Raw genomic sequence first — 16,525 nt, 5'->3', positions numbered from 1 at the left:
CCAAATAAATCCATTTTTGCTTGGAAAAGAACTTTCATTTTTAAAGTTCACAAATCCATTAGGAAATAAGTTTAATAGGAAATTAAATTAGGAAATTAAACTTAAAATAGGAAATTAACTTTAAAAATTAGGAAATAAATAGTTTAATAAGTATAAGCTGCCATTCACTCTTCTCTGTAATTCTGTCTACCACTGACTTCATAGATGACCCTGGAAGAAGCATTTAACTTCCTTTCATCTCAGTTTTCCTTATATTTAAAAATAAGACTTACAAACATTTCTGGCATCACAGAGGCATTTCTATTGCATTTAAGAGTAGTTTACTATCAATGAAAATGGACTCTACGCTGAAATTTCAATTGTGGTAAAATAAAAACATAGAGAGAACTTACTGTAATTCCCTCTCAAAATCAATTTTAGGATAATAATCGGTAAAAATCATTGAAAACATTCAGTATTATACAATTATACAATACCTTTATATGTATGCTTTACTTTTGATGAAGAATTAAGCTCCTTTTTTCTTTGTGAAATATGTTTCTCTAGATCCTCCACATTACATTGGGTATACTATACATTATGCTTGTTTGAAATTTTTACCAGTCAGCATTCTATTTTGACATAATGGACTAAAACACAGATGAAATTTATTGTGTTCTTTGAGGCTGTCTGGTTGTGTACTGGTTCCTTAAAATTAGTCATATCCTTCAAAATTTCAAGTACAAACATTAATGCAGAACCTGATTTATGATAATCATAATACCGTGAAGCCTATGGTCTCACAGGTTTACATTTAGAAATTAAAATTACAAGAGAATTATCCCTCAGTCAACGTATTTGGACCTATTACTTGGTGAATTACTTATTGTTTCCTCAATTACACATGGCCATGTTATACATACACAATTGAAGCTAGTGGTTCTTAAATATTACTGTGTAATAAAAAAAAATTAGAAAGCTCTAAAACAGCAGATTTGTGAATACCAACTCTGCAATTTTACTTAACATGCATGGACTGGGCCCTAGCAATATGCGTTTGGCAATCATCCTTAGGTTTTTATTTTTTTTATTATTTTTTGTTTTTTTTAAGATTTTATTTATTTATTTGACAGAGAGAGGGGGAACACAAGCAGGGGGAATGGGAGAGGGAGAAGCAGTCTCCCTGCAGAAGAGAGAGCCCGATGTGGGGCTCGATCCCAAGACCCCGGGATCATGACCTGAGCCAAAAGCAGACACTTAACAAATGAGCCACCCAGGCGCCCCCATCTTTAGATTTTTTAGTTTATTTTATTTTATTTTCAGTGTTCTAAGATTCATTGTTTATCCACTACACCCAGTGCTCCATGCAATACCTGCCCCCTCAATACCCACCACCAGGCTCACCCAACCCCCTACCTCCCCCTTCAAAACCCTCAGTTTGTTTCTTAGAGTCCATAGTCTCTAGTGTTTCGTCTCCTCCCTCCTTTGATTTCCCCCAAATCACTTCTCTTCTCCTTCTCCCAATGTCCTCCGTGTTATTCCTTAGATTTTTAAAGCAGTTATATCATGTATCACAACCTGAGAAATATTGCTCTAAACTACACTCAAAATTACTAGTGAAAATTATTGGCCTGAGAAAAACATTTCCATTAAAATAAATTAAATGCCAATGATTAATTAGAAAATCAGTTATATTATCAAATAGGGATGTGCTTATGTAAAGTCCACTACCTTTCTCATTCATCTTTAATTGTGACCATCTGATCTTTCAGTTCATCACGTATTCACACCTGAAACTGACCTCCATCTCCTAGTTGTGTTTAGAATGTTCCTCCATAAATGACCTTTCATTAGGGTAAAATAACTCTAAGGCTTCATATCGACTTGTAAAAATCCCTCAAACTTCTCAATGCTGCCACCTGCATTTACTCAGGTAAAGGATTCTATCCTGTGATTTTCTTATTGCTGGTTCCTGGAATAATGCTCATAGGTGTTCCTTTCATTTAAAATCAATAGGGTCTATGAGAAACAAAGTGAGGGTTTTGGAGGGGAGGGGCTGGGGAGTTGAAAGGGTCTGGTGGTGAAAATTAAAAAAGGGCACGTATTGCATGGAGCACTAGGTGTGGGTGCATAAATGATGAATCTTGGAACACTGAAAAAATAAAATTAAATTTAAAAAAAAAAGGATAATCTCCCAACTGACCTAATTTAAAAAAAAAAAAAAAAAGTCAATAGGGTCATCAGTCTAGCATGAGCAGATTGGGATTCCCAAAATTTGCTATGATTCCTCCAGGTGTAAGGTTGTCTTCATTCAGCTAAATTCAGGGATTTTGTTAATAGTACTTTCTTTTTCATCTCAAAACGCTGGGAAAATGGAAACTCTTTTTCTAGAAATCCAGCTCCCAGCTATTAAGTATCTACCTGGTCAGTCTGCTAAACATTTTACCCTTTTGTTGCTTTTTCTGCAAATGAAGGCCTATATTTTTCTACTCTGATCATAAAGAAGTGATATGCACTCCCAAATCTTACTCACAGCATATTTTCCCCCCTCAAAAGGAAGTTAGAGAATAATACCACAGTAAACCTTAAAAGATCCAAACATGTTTTATAAATATACCATTAAGCATATTTTTAGAATTTTTATAAAACTAGATTATGGCTGAACATACTTTTTTCTGTGAAACACTCATTTTTAGATATTTAAAATTGTCTTATAGCATTAAGAATAATGGAAAACTTTGTCATTGAGACCTCTGAATGTTCTACACTATGTGGCTCTGGAAATATGAATGAAAAGAATAACTTAACTTCTTTACAATAAGGGAGATACACAGCACCTTTGTATGATTATAAATCTAATCTGGTTCAATTGTGAAAGTGAGGTCACAGTTTGCCACTGGCTTCAAAGGAGAATAAGACTGATGATTTCAAATCTAGGCTTCATTTTCAACAAGAAGTATGAATTTGTTCAAGATTTTTAAGTCTAGACTCACGCTAAGATTATTCATTATTAATCAAGGTTATAATAGCCTCTTTCTATTTACAACTCTTTTACGTTATGGCTTGGACTGCTGTTCCAAAACATAAGTTAAATAAAATTATGACTTTTCATAAAATATTCTTCAGATTAAATCTCTGACTTACTTGAGGCTACTTATCATCTACATTAATTCTGGAGCAATGTGTTCATTTACAGAAAAGGAAAGAAACAGATTAAAAACTGCTAAGTTACAAAAAGATGTCATAAACAACAAAATATAAATATATTGGAAGACAATTAGAATAGCAAAACAGTTCTCACAATAGAAAATGGTATTTTGGAGGCACCTGGGTGGCTCAGTGGGTTAAAGCCTCTGCCTTCCACACAGGTCATGACCCCGGGGTCCTGGAATCGAGCCCCACATCGGGCTCTTTGTTGAGCAAGGAGTGGGCTTCCTCCTCTCTCTCCGTGTGCCTCTCTGCCTACTTGTGATCTCTCTCTGTCAAATAAATAAATAAAATCTTTAAAAAAATGATATTTTGTACAAAAGGAAGAAGGGTAACTATGGCTTTGCAAAATTCCCTTTTATAAGAAAAGTGGTAAAATCAGAAACCTCTATCCAATAGTTGCTTTCATTTATTGAATGAAAGAAGTATTAAAAGTGTTTCAAATCATATACAGAAAAAATATCCTGAGAAGCTTAAAAACCCATGTGTAATGGGAAAAAATTGAGTTACCTTAACTGAATCCAGCCAAATGAAACCAAATTCTTAACTCCTATTAGAAAAATGTTGTTGTATAAACTCTTTTTTTCCATTTTATGAATCTTGAAAATCATCCTCAAAATCAATACTAAAATGTATGATGATGATCAAGGTTTCATATTTACTTTTTACGCATGAAGTGGTTCAGTCCTACTGAGGCCTAAAGATAACTGAATGATTTTAAATATGAAATTTGATATTTTTTAAAAGCACCAATTGGGGCATCTGGGTGGCTCAGTGGGTTAAAGCCTCTGCCTTCAGCTCAGGTCAAGATCCCAGAGTCCTGGGATCGAGCCCCGCATGGGGCTCTCTGCTCGGCAGGGAGCCTGCTTCCCTTCTTCTCTCTCTGCCTGCCTCTCTGGAGGCAGATAAATAAATAAATAAGTAAAATAAATAAATAAATAAGTAAAATTGTCAAATAAGTAAATAAAATAAGTAAAATAAATAAAATAAATAAATAAGTAAAATCTTTATGAAGATTGTCAAATAAATAAGTAAAATCTTTATGAAAAAAAAAGCACCAGTCAACTTCACATTTGTGAAATACAAGACATTTGTAATTATATGAGAAATCAAAGCACAAAAAACTAGCTTCAATAGGAAAAGATGGAATACATTAAAAATAATTTGGAAAAAAAATAGCTAAATAATATTCAAAGTGACTTTAACCATGCATATTCTCCCTCTGCATAGCCATAGCCTAATTCTCTTGCTGAGAGGGATCTGCTCCTGAGATCTGGAACCTGAACTGCTCTCAGGACATGGATGGTGCCCCCACCCCCATCAGTACCTTCTCAGTACCATGATAGAAAGTCACGTCCTTGAGAACTGAGTCTGTGCCTGCCACAGGAGGGATCATTCTTTATGCCGTGGTCAAAAATGGAAGATACCCACTATTACAGATATTGTCTCTGTTTTACAACTTCAGAAACTAAGGACATAAGAGGTGAAGTATGTTGTCTGAGGTTAGAAGCTGGCTGGGCGAACAACCAAATCTTGAACCAGACTGAGAGACCAAACCACGGCACCATTCCATTAAAGCAATGTATTATTAACACTGCCTTTTCTTATTACTATTCTTTTCCATTTACAAAATGCTCTCATGTACAAGTCTGTGAGTTAGCCATTATTTCACTGAAACAATGAGCTTCAGAAGTGTAGGCAGCTTGCCAAGGGTTGTCTGACTGGCAAGTACAGCCACCTGACTGCGGTCCTATGCTCCTTCACTAGAGATTCACTGCTCAGATGCACACGACCTCCCATTCCAGACTGTCCTTCACATTTTGTCACAGCTAGCAAGTGCTCAGCCTGAGATGTCACCCAGTGTAATCTCCCTAAACCCCTAGCTTACTACTCAATGTGTTGCTTTCATAACAGTAAAGAACATCACACTGTATAATAGAATAATAAAAGGTACAGACACAGATTTTCCATGCGTATTACCTATTTTTGCTAAAGAAGGATACCACTACTTACCCAGAGAAGATAAAATCTTGAAGAGACATTTTTTTCTTTTCAGAATGTTTATTTATTACGTTGTGTCTTTCTATGCTAAAATGAAATATTCTCCTTCAGACAGCAGTCCTTCCGCAATAAGCACAATTATCCCTCTCTTTTGTTGTTGACTTTGAAGTACAGAGAGTCTATTTATATGAACACTCGCTGTATGATGCAAAATTTAAAACTGCATGCAAACACTAAATGAATACATATCAAACTATGTATTTGTTTAACAAAATTCCTTCTGTTAAAAAAGTTTGTATGTCAACTACATTTATTTGCTTTTGAAACGTTTTCTCTGATTTATTTACAAATGTCTCTTCTCTCCCTCTTGAAGAAATTTTTCTCTTTTTACTTGAATTTGCTCTCATGTGACTTCATATATGAGCAACAGGAGAACTCAATCTAGAGTGGCTCCAGCATTTTAATGGTGACTCATCAATTTTTAAACTTTCTTTTTAAATTATCTATTCCTTGTCCTTTCTTTTTATTTTATTGCTAAGTGTATGTCACTGAAAAAGTCAAGACCCTAAGTCTATTTGCTTCTAAATTATTAGCTTCCTATTTAAAAAAAAATTAATTTTCTGACCCACATTGCCCCACTAAGTCCACCCAACCCATCCTCTCTACAGTTTGGCTGTCTCAAGAAGACATGACAAATACGTGACTGAATCAGCTAAACATATCAATAGCCTCAAAGGTTGTTGAATTACAGTACATTTCTGCATCCTACAAACAGATTTTTTTAACATATTTTTATATTGCTCTCTCTTCCATCTGGTTCTCTGTACTTGTAATATAACATAGGCACACCATCCAAAAACAAAATGCTCTGAAAAAAACTGTTTTTGTGAAGTATGCCTCAAAATCATTTGATAGCAAATCTAATTTGTTGAGATGCCAATTATCCCACCTAATATATATATTAGGAGGGATATATATAAAATATATATATATATAATATATATATTAGGTTGGATATATATAATATATATATATATTGCTATAGAAATTATGTATTTGATGACAGGGTTGTACATTAGGCACTTCTGCAGGTGATACATAATATATGGTAAATGCAAAAATCACCTTTCTGAAAGGTAAAGTAATGTGAATTATCAAATTCAGGAGCTTTACATAAAAACTTCTAGACCCTGTATCAGATTTTTAAGAAGTCTAGCAAAGATCTGAAATGTGCAAGTAGATTTTCTTAGATTGATGAATATTTAAAATCTCTACACACTTTGCATTCTCAGAGTTACCTTCTGTTTAAAATCAGTTCAGGGGCGCCTGGGTGGCTCAGATGGTTAATGTCTGCCTTCAGCTCAAATCATGATTTCCGGGTCCTAGAATAGAGCCCCCTCTTGGGCTCCTGGCTCAGCAAGGAATCTGCTTCTCCCTCTTCCTCAGCCTCTCCACTTGCCTGTGCTTTCTCTCTCTCCCTTTCTCTCTCTCTCTGTCTCAGATGAATAAATAAAATCTTAAAAAAAAATAAAATCAGTTCAGCAAACAATACAAATAGCTAAAGGTTATGATGGATATTGAACATAGAAACATGATTTCCACTTGATTCTTGCCTTTGATTGAACTCATGTTAACATTTTTAAGTTGCCTTGAATCTCTGAAAATATGTTATTTGTAAATTAGGGGAATTTATTTCAAGGCTTCAATTATAAAACAAAATAAACCATTTTGTACATACTTGACATTAAGTAGATTATCAAAAAATGATAACTATCACTGTATGATCTCCTAAATTTCAAATACATATTTCTTTAGGAGAAAGTAAATCCAGTTCATGGAGTAGTTTTCCCCTCCTTTTCAGCAAATGAGTGTACATTTGCCAACTTTCCTCTATACCCACAAAATAGAAGACACTGAATGGAAGACCTCCCCCAAAATATGAGGACATTATCACTCTGCTTATTAGACTTCTATGCACTCTTTTTTTTTTTGTTCAAGGCTAAAATAAAAACTAAGCTGTGGATCAAAGTAATTTTCAAACTTGAAAACTGAAAACACAATACTGTACTTTTCAACTATCCAGATAAAATATTCTTTTCCAGAAAAGGAAAAAAAAAAAAAAAAACTGAACTCTTTGGAAATTGAACTAGTGTTTGCCTACAGCTATGTACTTTTCCATTATAATTATTTTTCTACCTGTGCAATATCCCATTTTTTCCCTTTGTAAGTCCAAATGCCTCATTTAGAATCTATTCTCTTTATAGCTCCACCTTCTATAAAAATTGCTTCTATTCTGATTAAAGCAGCTGGCAAAATTTAGATATCATTTCAGAAGCATATCATCAATTAGAATGTCAGAATCATATATGAGTGATGGTAAAGAATCTTAGAAGTTCTGTATCCCAACACTTTTATCTTACAAAGGACACATCAATTGTGCAGAGAACCTTCAGAGAAGGTTCCAAATCTTTTAACCTCTTTCACCTATTTACTGAAAAAGCCCAGAATAGATTCCCATCTACTAACTCAAAGCCTAATGTTCTCAATATTCCAAACTATCATCCCATTACTCTCAACCCAGTATAAAATTCCCACAGACCCTTATATAATATTTGCATAATAATACTCCAGTGATTATTACTTTCAGTAGTACCTTAAGTCAGATTTTAGTCAAATGTCTTCACTTTGCTCTCTACATTCAAAATAAACTTCTGAGACACTGTAATTCCAAATCTGTAAGAAATTAATTTTCTATTTTGACAAATTTAACTTATAAAACATTATGACAGTTGAAGTTTTCCCAAAGTGATGCTACATAATAATGAGTACATGGAAAAGGATCCATTACATTAGCAACAGAAAGAGATAAGTCCTATGGTGACTCAAAAGTACATGTAAACAGTCACAAAGTCTTCTAGTTAAAATGGTAAAATGAGTCCATGCTTTGATTTACCACTTTTCCTGCAAAGACACATGAGGAGACAAGACTGAAAAATAGAAAATCAAAATAAAATTACCACACATAAAAATAAAACAAACATCCCCAATACTCCAGACATGGAATATAAATGTTGAGCTCTGATCAGTACTATGACTTTGGAGACAACAGATTCAGAGGTCATTATGATATCTGATTCTGGACAAAGACCCTGAGTAGAAACAAATGGAGGCAACTCATAAGAGATGGGGAAACAAAGCAATGAGTCGGAGAGAAAATAAATGAATAAATTAATAAACAAATCAATTGCAATGAGCTAGCCAACACAAATTATAAATCACATGGAGCAAAGTAAGGCTAAGAAGGATATCCAACTTATATGTAACATATTTATCCCAGATGCAATTAGTTATACGGAATAATGACAAGTATGTTACACAAATACTTGTAAAATGCTGAGGAATACTGAAAACTTAAAGCACAAAATGAGGTAACAAAATCAGCCAAAATAGAAAAAGAACAGGTGGTGTGGGAAATCTTAGAAATGAAAAATATTATTTAATAAAATGCCACTAGAATAGCCACAGTTTCTTGGAAAATTGCTGAACTGGAAAATACTCATCAATTTACTATATACTTAGAGTTTAAAGAGTTTCATCATATATCATCAAATGGGCGTTTCAGAAGAAGTCAACTAAGCAAGTGGCAAGTATATTCCTAGCAGAAAGCAGAATAAAGATAAGCTCATATCTTGACACAGCATAGTAAACTGCATCATTTCAGGAATAAAAAGAAAAAATATAAACCAACAAAAATAAAAATAGTCTACCAAAAAATAATTATGAAGAGTGCATAAGTCCATCAGCAAAACTGCTACATGGCACATGCACAAGATAACAATGAAATGCTTTCCCACTGCTTTGGAAAAGTAACTGTCAACCCCAATATTATCACCTGCCAAACTATCATTCAGTTGTGAAGACTTATGAAATAAAAAACCAGAAAGAATGTTGAGGACAAAACAGAACAAAAATTAATACAAATATGTTGATAAAAATGCTTAATACAAGACAACTAATCTTTATGTTTAAAAAAACTCAAACTACATTTCAAAGCAATGATGACAATATACCTACTGACATATATGCAATGGATGGTTAGAGGGCAATAAGAGCCTTATTGGATTTAGGCAAACATATGACATAGTTACACAGCAGAATAAATTGAGATGTATTGAAAAATCAGCATTACTTATATGGAGTGGAATATACACATGCTCTATAACTTAATAGCAGACCAAAAAGGAAAGAGAATAAGGGAAGAAGAAAGGAAAGAAAGAATGAAAATAAAAATAAGAGAAGTAACAGGAAACCTGAACAATCTCACAGAAGTTAGAAAGGGGACTAAAGGAGAAAAATAATGGTAATCAGTGAACAACAAAAATACATGATTTAGAAACAAGCTTACATATTTCAGCAATACAGACGCCACCCCTAAGAAATTACAACTATTTAGATTATATATTTTTAAGTCAAGCTATATACTGCTTTAACAAAACACATCTAGGGGCACCTGGGTGGCTCAGTCAGTAAAGGCAACTCCCTTCAACTCAGGTCATGACCCCAGTGTCCTGGGATCTAGCCCCATATCAGGCTCCCTGCCCGGGGGGGTGGGGGTTAGGGGTTGGAGGGGGCTGCTTCTCCTTCTCCCTCTTCTGCTCCTGCCTGCCTGTGCACTCCTGTTCTCTGTCAAATAAATAAGTGAAATCTTAAAAAACAACAACAAAAACACACATCTAAAGTGAAATTATACATTAAGTTTCAAAATAAAGCCGTACAAACAGCTATAGCACAGATGTGACAAAATTATCAAACAAAATATAATTAAAGAAAAAAAGCAATAAAAATAAAGTAGGACACAGCTATAATATTTGATATAACTATAATATTATGATGTAAATAAGTAGTTATGATACAAATATTTAAAATATGAAATACATAACTATAATTTATATAAATTTAGAAAATACATTATAAAAATTATGAAAAATAATACAATAATCCACCAAGAACACAAAATCATAACATATTATATATGATAAAAATGAACTCTAAAGATTTAAAATGATAACACAAATAACTGGAGAAAACTATTCAAAGAAATCAGCAAATCTTGATTTTTAGGACTTTAATATACATACTTCTACAACATAAGGATAATTCAAGCAGGCCAAAATTTTTACTGAGAATAAGAAAATGTTACATAAATATTTACACATATGTTTTACACACACATACACATACTGTACCAATCATAGCAAGAACATATTTTTCAAATACATATGTTATATTTACAAAAAAAAAAAAAGCTTAACCATGTCAGACTCAGTCTCATCAAATTTCAAATAATTGCTATCCTACCAACAAAAAGTATCAACCAAAATAAAATTCAATAATGTATCAACAATTATGGCTAAAACTCACAGCATATTTACAAATACACTGTAGAAACCAGATGTTTAGAAATTTGAAAATGCAATCCTAAATAATTTATGGTTTAAAGAAGAAATTACATAGTAAATTAGATAAATTTAGAGTAAATTTAGAGAAATTAAATATTAAACGGTAAATAGTAAGTAGTAAATTAAATAGTAAATTAGAGAAATTACATAGTAAACAGTAATGGAGAGTCATAAAAAAACTTAAAGAATGCAGTTAAAAGAATAACTAGATGTAAATTTACAACTTTGGGAGAAAATTTTAAAAGCAAGAAAGACTGAAAACAAGTAAAAGAAGCTGTCGAAACAAAATGGGAAGGAAGAGGGATTGAGAGGAGGGAAGGATTAGTTAAACATTGCTAAAATATGAAGAGGCAACCAAAACCTCTCCTTCAGAAGTTCACCAGTTCTGGTCAGGTTGTTGAGGGTTTTACCAAACGAAGGACTGCATTTTAATAATTACTATAAATTATCTCAGGAAATAGAAGAGCAGATGAAGTTAACTAATGCTCTGTAACACTAATAATAATTTTACATTAAAAAAATCAATGTATACAACTATTCTAAGTTTTTAAAAAAGAAAAAGAAACCAGTACATCAATTTCAGCCATAATCTTTTTTTTAATTAAAAAGCTAAATACAGTTTTTCAAAGCAAGTCAAAGATATTTCAATATTAGAAGATTTTATTGACAGAACACAGTGATAGATTAAAGGTGAAACTATGTGATCATCGCAATAGACTCAGAAAAAAATCAATCATTACAAAATAAATAGCACTAAGCAAATTTTCTGAACCTGACAACCAATTGTAAGATCACTTTAATAGGGAAACTTTAGACATGTGCCCTAAATGTAATAATCAGATAATGACTTTCCAATCTCCACGGTAAGTGTTATCATAGTGAAGGCAGTATGACAAATAAATCCTACCAAAAATTGAAGGAAAATGATAAAAAATTATCTCTAATTGTAGACAGTATGAATATCTCCGAAGAAAACCTAGAAGATTAAACAACTGTGGGGCACCCAGGCGGCTCAGGCGGTTAAGTACTTCAGCTCAGGTGGTCAGGCTCTCTGCTCAGCAGGAAAGTTGCTTTTCTCGCTCCCTCTGCCTGCTGTTCCCCCTGCTTGTGCTCTCTCTCTCTCTGTCTTTGTCAAATAAATAAATAAAACCTTAAAAAAAATTAAACAAATATATAGGGCCTATAAAGATTTAAGCAAAAATCTTGGTTTTAAGATGCACATTTAAACTTGATGTAACTTCTGTAAATGCATAGTAATTAAAGAGAAATTGTTATCAAATATTGTTATCAAATTCAGAGAAACAAAGTAGAACAATATGTAAATTCTGATTAGCCCAATAAGATATATGGTAATTTTTTAAGAGATTTATTTATTTGAGAGAGAGAGAGCAAAGGAAGGGAGAGAGAGAGAGAAACTCCCCACTGAGCACAGAGCCTGACACAGGGCTCAATCCCAAGACCCTGAGATCATGAACTGAGCTGAAATCAAGAGTATAGGAAGCTTTAAATTTTAGAAGAAAATGTATTTTTATGTCAGATTAGAAAAGATTTCTTTTTCTGGGATGCATGGGGTGCATTTATGTATACACACACATACATACATTATGTATTATATATTGTATGTAATTTTTATATTTATATATCAATGAGCAAAATACGATGCAGAATAATACATATGATATCATATTGATAATATAATTTAAATATATAAAAAGCTACCTATAGTTTATAAATACTATGGTAATATTGAAAATATTTACACAGAAATGATCATATAATTTAAGTTTCATTAGTTAAAGAGAATGGAAGATGGAATTTTAAAAGTATACATCAGGGGCTTCAATGGCATCTGTACTGTAAAATTTATCTTGAAAATCTGAAAAGAATATGCCAAAATAAGAAGGTCTGCGGAGGCTGTATAACGAATGTGTGAACTTTGTTATATTATTCTTTCTATGCTATTTTGTATTCAAAATATTTCACAGAAAAAAAAACCAATTGAACAGCAGTATCTGAAAGATCAGTCACTTGAGCACAATGAAAATAATGCCTTCCCATTATTGGAGCAGAAAGGGCCTGATGAAATTGGACAGCTGGCACAATTCCAGGCACTGTAGACAAAGGGATTTTTCATTGAAAAGAAGTATTATTTCGTTCAGTGTGCCCTGTGCACAGGTTAAATTGCACATTGTCTAAGACTGGCTATTTTCAGATTAAACAGTATTCCTGGCTGAGAGTCATGTTTATGTTTGTCCAAAGCTTTAGACCTCTTTCATTATTTAATTTTTCATAGTACCAGAACGTTCACTGATAGAATGAATCTTGCCTTATTGAAATTTGTTTGGATTCTTTCCCTCCCACTAGACTGTTAGCTCCAAGAGTGAAAAGATGATATCTCTATTTTCACTGTGTTTCCTTCAGAGCTTACTAGAGTTTCTGGACCATAGCAGGGTGTTTTGAAAAATAAATAAGAAACGGGACGGAAGGAAGGAAGAGGAGAAAAGTTTGAGCAAGTTATATTAGAGCAGTGAAAAACAGTTATTATGCTGATTTTATACACAATGAACACTGACAGGAAATATAGACATTAAGCCCAGGGTTTTAACAAAGGTCCAGCGACTTGAGGGTTAAGTTCACTTTACTGCAACTTACCAAAAAGGCAAAAGTTTTATTTTCTTAGGGAAAATTTTATATGTCTTGTAAATTTTTCTGGAAGTTAGTATTAGAAAGAATTATCTCTTCTGCTTTTGTAAGCTCCCATATTAAACTTGGTTTTTACATGGCTTTTTTGTGAACTACTGCTAATCAAGTAGTTAATTATATTCCCAGATTGCTCTAGAGGTGCAAAGGGCTGGTTGAATCATAGCAAATTATATGCAGTGTGTGACTACTTTTGCACAGTGTAGAATAAAGGTATTATTCTACAATAAATCACTAATTTAAGACAGGATGTGCTTTGCACACTATGTGAATTGCTTCATTTAGGACACAAAATCTCAAGGGGGGGCTACTATTTTGTCACTTTCTAAATAAAACTGAAACAAAAGCTGCCAAATAATTTGTCTAGTTAGAAAACTGCAAAGGTAAGAAAAAAAAAAGAAAATTACAGTTAGTATCAACACCCAAGTGATCTAATACTGGACCCCACATTCCTAGTATATGCTTATTGCTTTCAATAAAACATTTTAAAGTAAAAGAACAAAAGAACTTTTCAGATTGTTCGTTCTTGATGTATTATTTTTAATCACTTGGTAAAATTATAAATTTCACTAATTTATCATTGAGTTCTAGTCATTCATTCATTCATTCATTTATTCATGTCTTTAAAATATCCCTGCTCTATTCCAGGAACTAACATAGACACTGATAAACCAACCAAATAAAGACACAGCCAACTAAGACAATCAAAGATAAACATTCAAAAATAATTACAATAATGTTAACCATTGAAAATACAGTCATAGATAAATTTATTTTCAAAAAAGATAGTCTTCCTTTAAATATATATTGGAAATATATTGTAGTTATCAGCAAAATTTTTCTTCTCTATTTTAATGTTCTTGGCAGTTTTGGAAGGCCTGCTCCAGATGGATAGGAGTACATGCTCATTTGCAAGTTCTACACCCTGAAACCAAGATTTGGTAGTTTTCATGAGGTCCACAGGAATTCCATTTTTTTGATAAGTAGACCATGAAATCTGATGCACGGGATTCTCAGTCACACTTTGAGAGTCCATTGTGTGAAGAATAAGATTTAAATTTCTTATCCAGATCTTTAAGACCTTCCATAATTTGTCTATAGCATATTATTGCTGGAAATGTGTTTGATAATCAAGCACCTGGATGACCAAATTACTTCTCTCTGTACGTATTTGTCTTTGTTCAGGATGCCATCATCCCCCACTGGCATATATCCATTCAAGATCTGAATGAAAAAGCCAACTCTTTACCCTCTTGATGCCTAAAGATGGATTTGGTTGCTCTTTCTAAATCCTTATGGTGCTCATAAGACCCTTCTCAGATACTGCCTTGTTTCTAGCCATTTGTGTTCAAGTTCTGTCTCCCTTATTTAGTAATAAAGTTTTAGAGGTCAAGAACCATATTTTCTTCATTGTTTTATTACAGAAAATGAAAGGCTGAGTGATTTTCAGAGAGAAGGTTTTCACTAAACACTTGCAATGAAGCCCCCTTTCCATGCCTTGTGCTACTTGCTGATCTCATTCTGTATCATGTCTTTGTAATTTTAAAATGACTATAATCGCTCGGGTTTTTCATTTTTGGTATCTACTGTGACTTTGGTGAGAGACTGGTTATTCAACAACATAATGAAAAAGACTGAGCTGTGTTCAGCTACAGTCTTGGGTACTGTGCTGCTAACAGGGGTACAAAATGGAAATATTATAGTGTCTGTCGAGGGCAATGGCACCAAAAACAATAGTGTTTTTACCTCCTTCCCTGGCTAAATATAAGCACAAAACCCTAAAAATCCTAGAATAAGAAGGAAGAAAAATTCCTCTCTTCACCCCCAGAGGAGCCCATTGCCAATGCTGAAGAGAAATGGAGTTGATCTACCTCCTGGTTTCTCTATCATGGTATCCTGGCATCTCTATCTGTCCTTCACCAAGGACAGAATGGCAATTTTAGAGTACTGTAGGCTCATGAAAAGAAAGCAGGTTTCATGTATCAAAGTGTACTCAAAAACCAAAAAAATAAAAAAAAAACATAAAATGGCTTTATGACGAGAATATCAGGCTTCTGTTACAAGAGAAAGCAGAAAAGCTAAAAGTCAGAGATAGAGCATAGTTCCCCAAAACCTCTGGTAGCTACTCTAGCTCATGATGGGATGGTCTTACACATAGTTTTCCAGTCAGTCACATGCAGTTCAGTTGAAGATAAATATTCAGAACCCCAGTATCTAACAATGCAGAAACTTCTTGAGTACAAATAGCAGAAACACAGTGTAAAGCAATAGAGTAATTCCTTGTTGTAATAAATATCATTTTAAGAAAAATCAAACTTCACCTAATGAAAATATTTGCTTCCTAGCTTAAATACCAGAGTTCACAGCAAGTTTATTATAGTCAAAAATTGTACCCACTACTTGAAGAACTTTTCAGTCCTTGAAGAATCACAGATCATTCAAGTATTTTACCTAAAAGGACTCAAGGATTTGAAATCCAGAATTTATTTAACTGATATAAAAGGAAAGGCTTTTTGCACCAGTATTTTCTTTTTCCTGATGAAATCTAGAGAAAAATGGTTTGATATGTAATTATTTCTCCTTATCTGAATTCACCCATTGTTTATATTTTGCCATGTTTGCTTCTTTCTACCCATACTTCCTTTATTTTCTCTGAATCATCTGAAAGTAAGTTTCAGGCATAATGACTCTTTTTTCAGCATATGTCTACTAAAAATAAGGACATTCTCGTTATACAAATTCAATCCTAAAAACATACCTAAGAAAATTACAATAATCCTATATGTTCCCTAACAGACTGTCCATATTCAGATTTCTAAAAATGCCCCAATGTCTCTTTTACCTGTTTATTTTTTCTATGCAATCCAGATATGTACATTACATTCAATTATTATGATTGTCTCTCTTTATCTTTTTTTTAAATAAGCCAGGCCACTTCTTTTACAGAATTTCAAAATTCTAGATTTATCTAATTATTGTGGCATTAAGTTTTTGTTCTTGTTTTTGTTTTTGTTTTCCAAATCCTATAAATAGAGAGGAAGTTCTGAAAACTTTACTAGATTCAGGTTACACATAATTGTAAATAATATTTCAAGACTGATTTTCTTTTCATATTTTTATACTGTATCACATCAAAAGCCATTTAATAATCATGTTGCCCCAGTATAAGTGATGATACA

The sequence above is a fragment of the Neovison vison genome, chromosome 6 (assembly GCF_020171115.1).
Source record: "Neovison vison isolate M4711 chromosome 6, ASM_NN_V1, whole genome shotgun sequence".
Lineage (NCBI taxonomy): Eukaryota > Metazoa > Chordata > Mammalia > Carnivora > Mustelidae > Neogale > Neogale vison.
The sequence above is the reverse complement of the archived record's forward strand: the minus strand, read 5'-3'. Positions refer to the sequence as shown.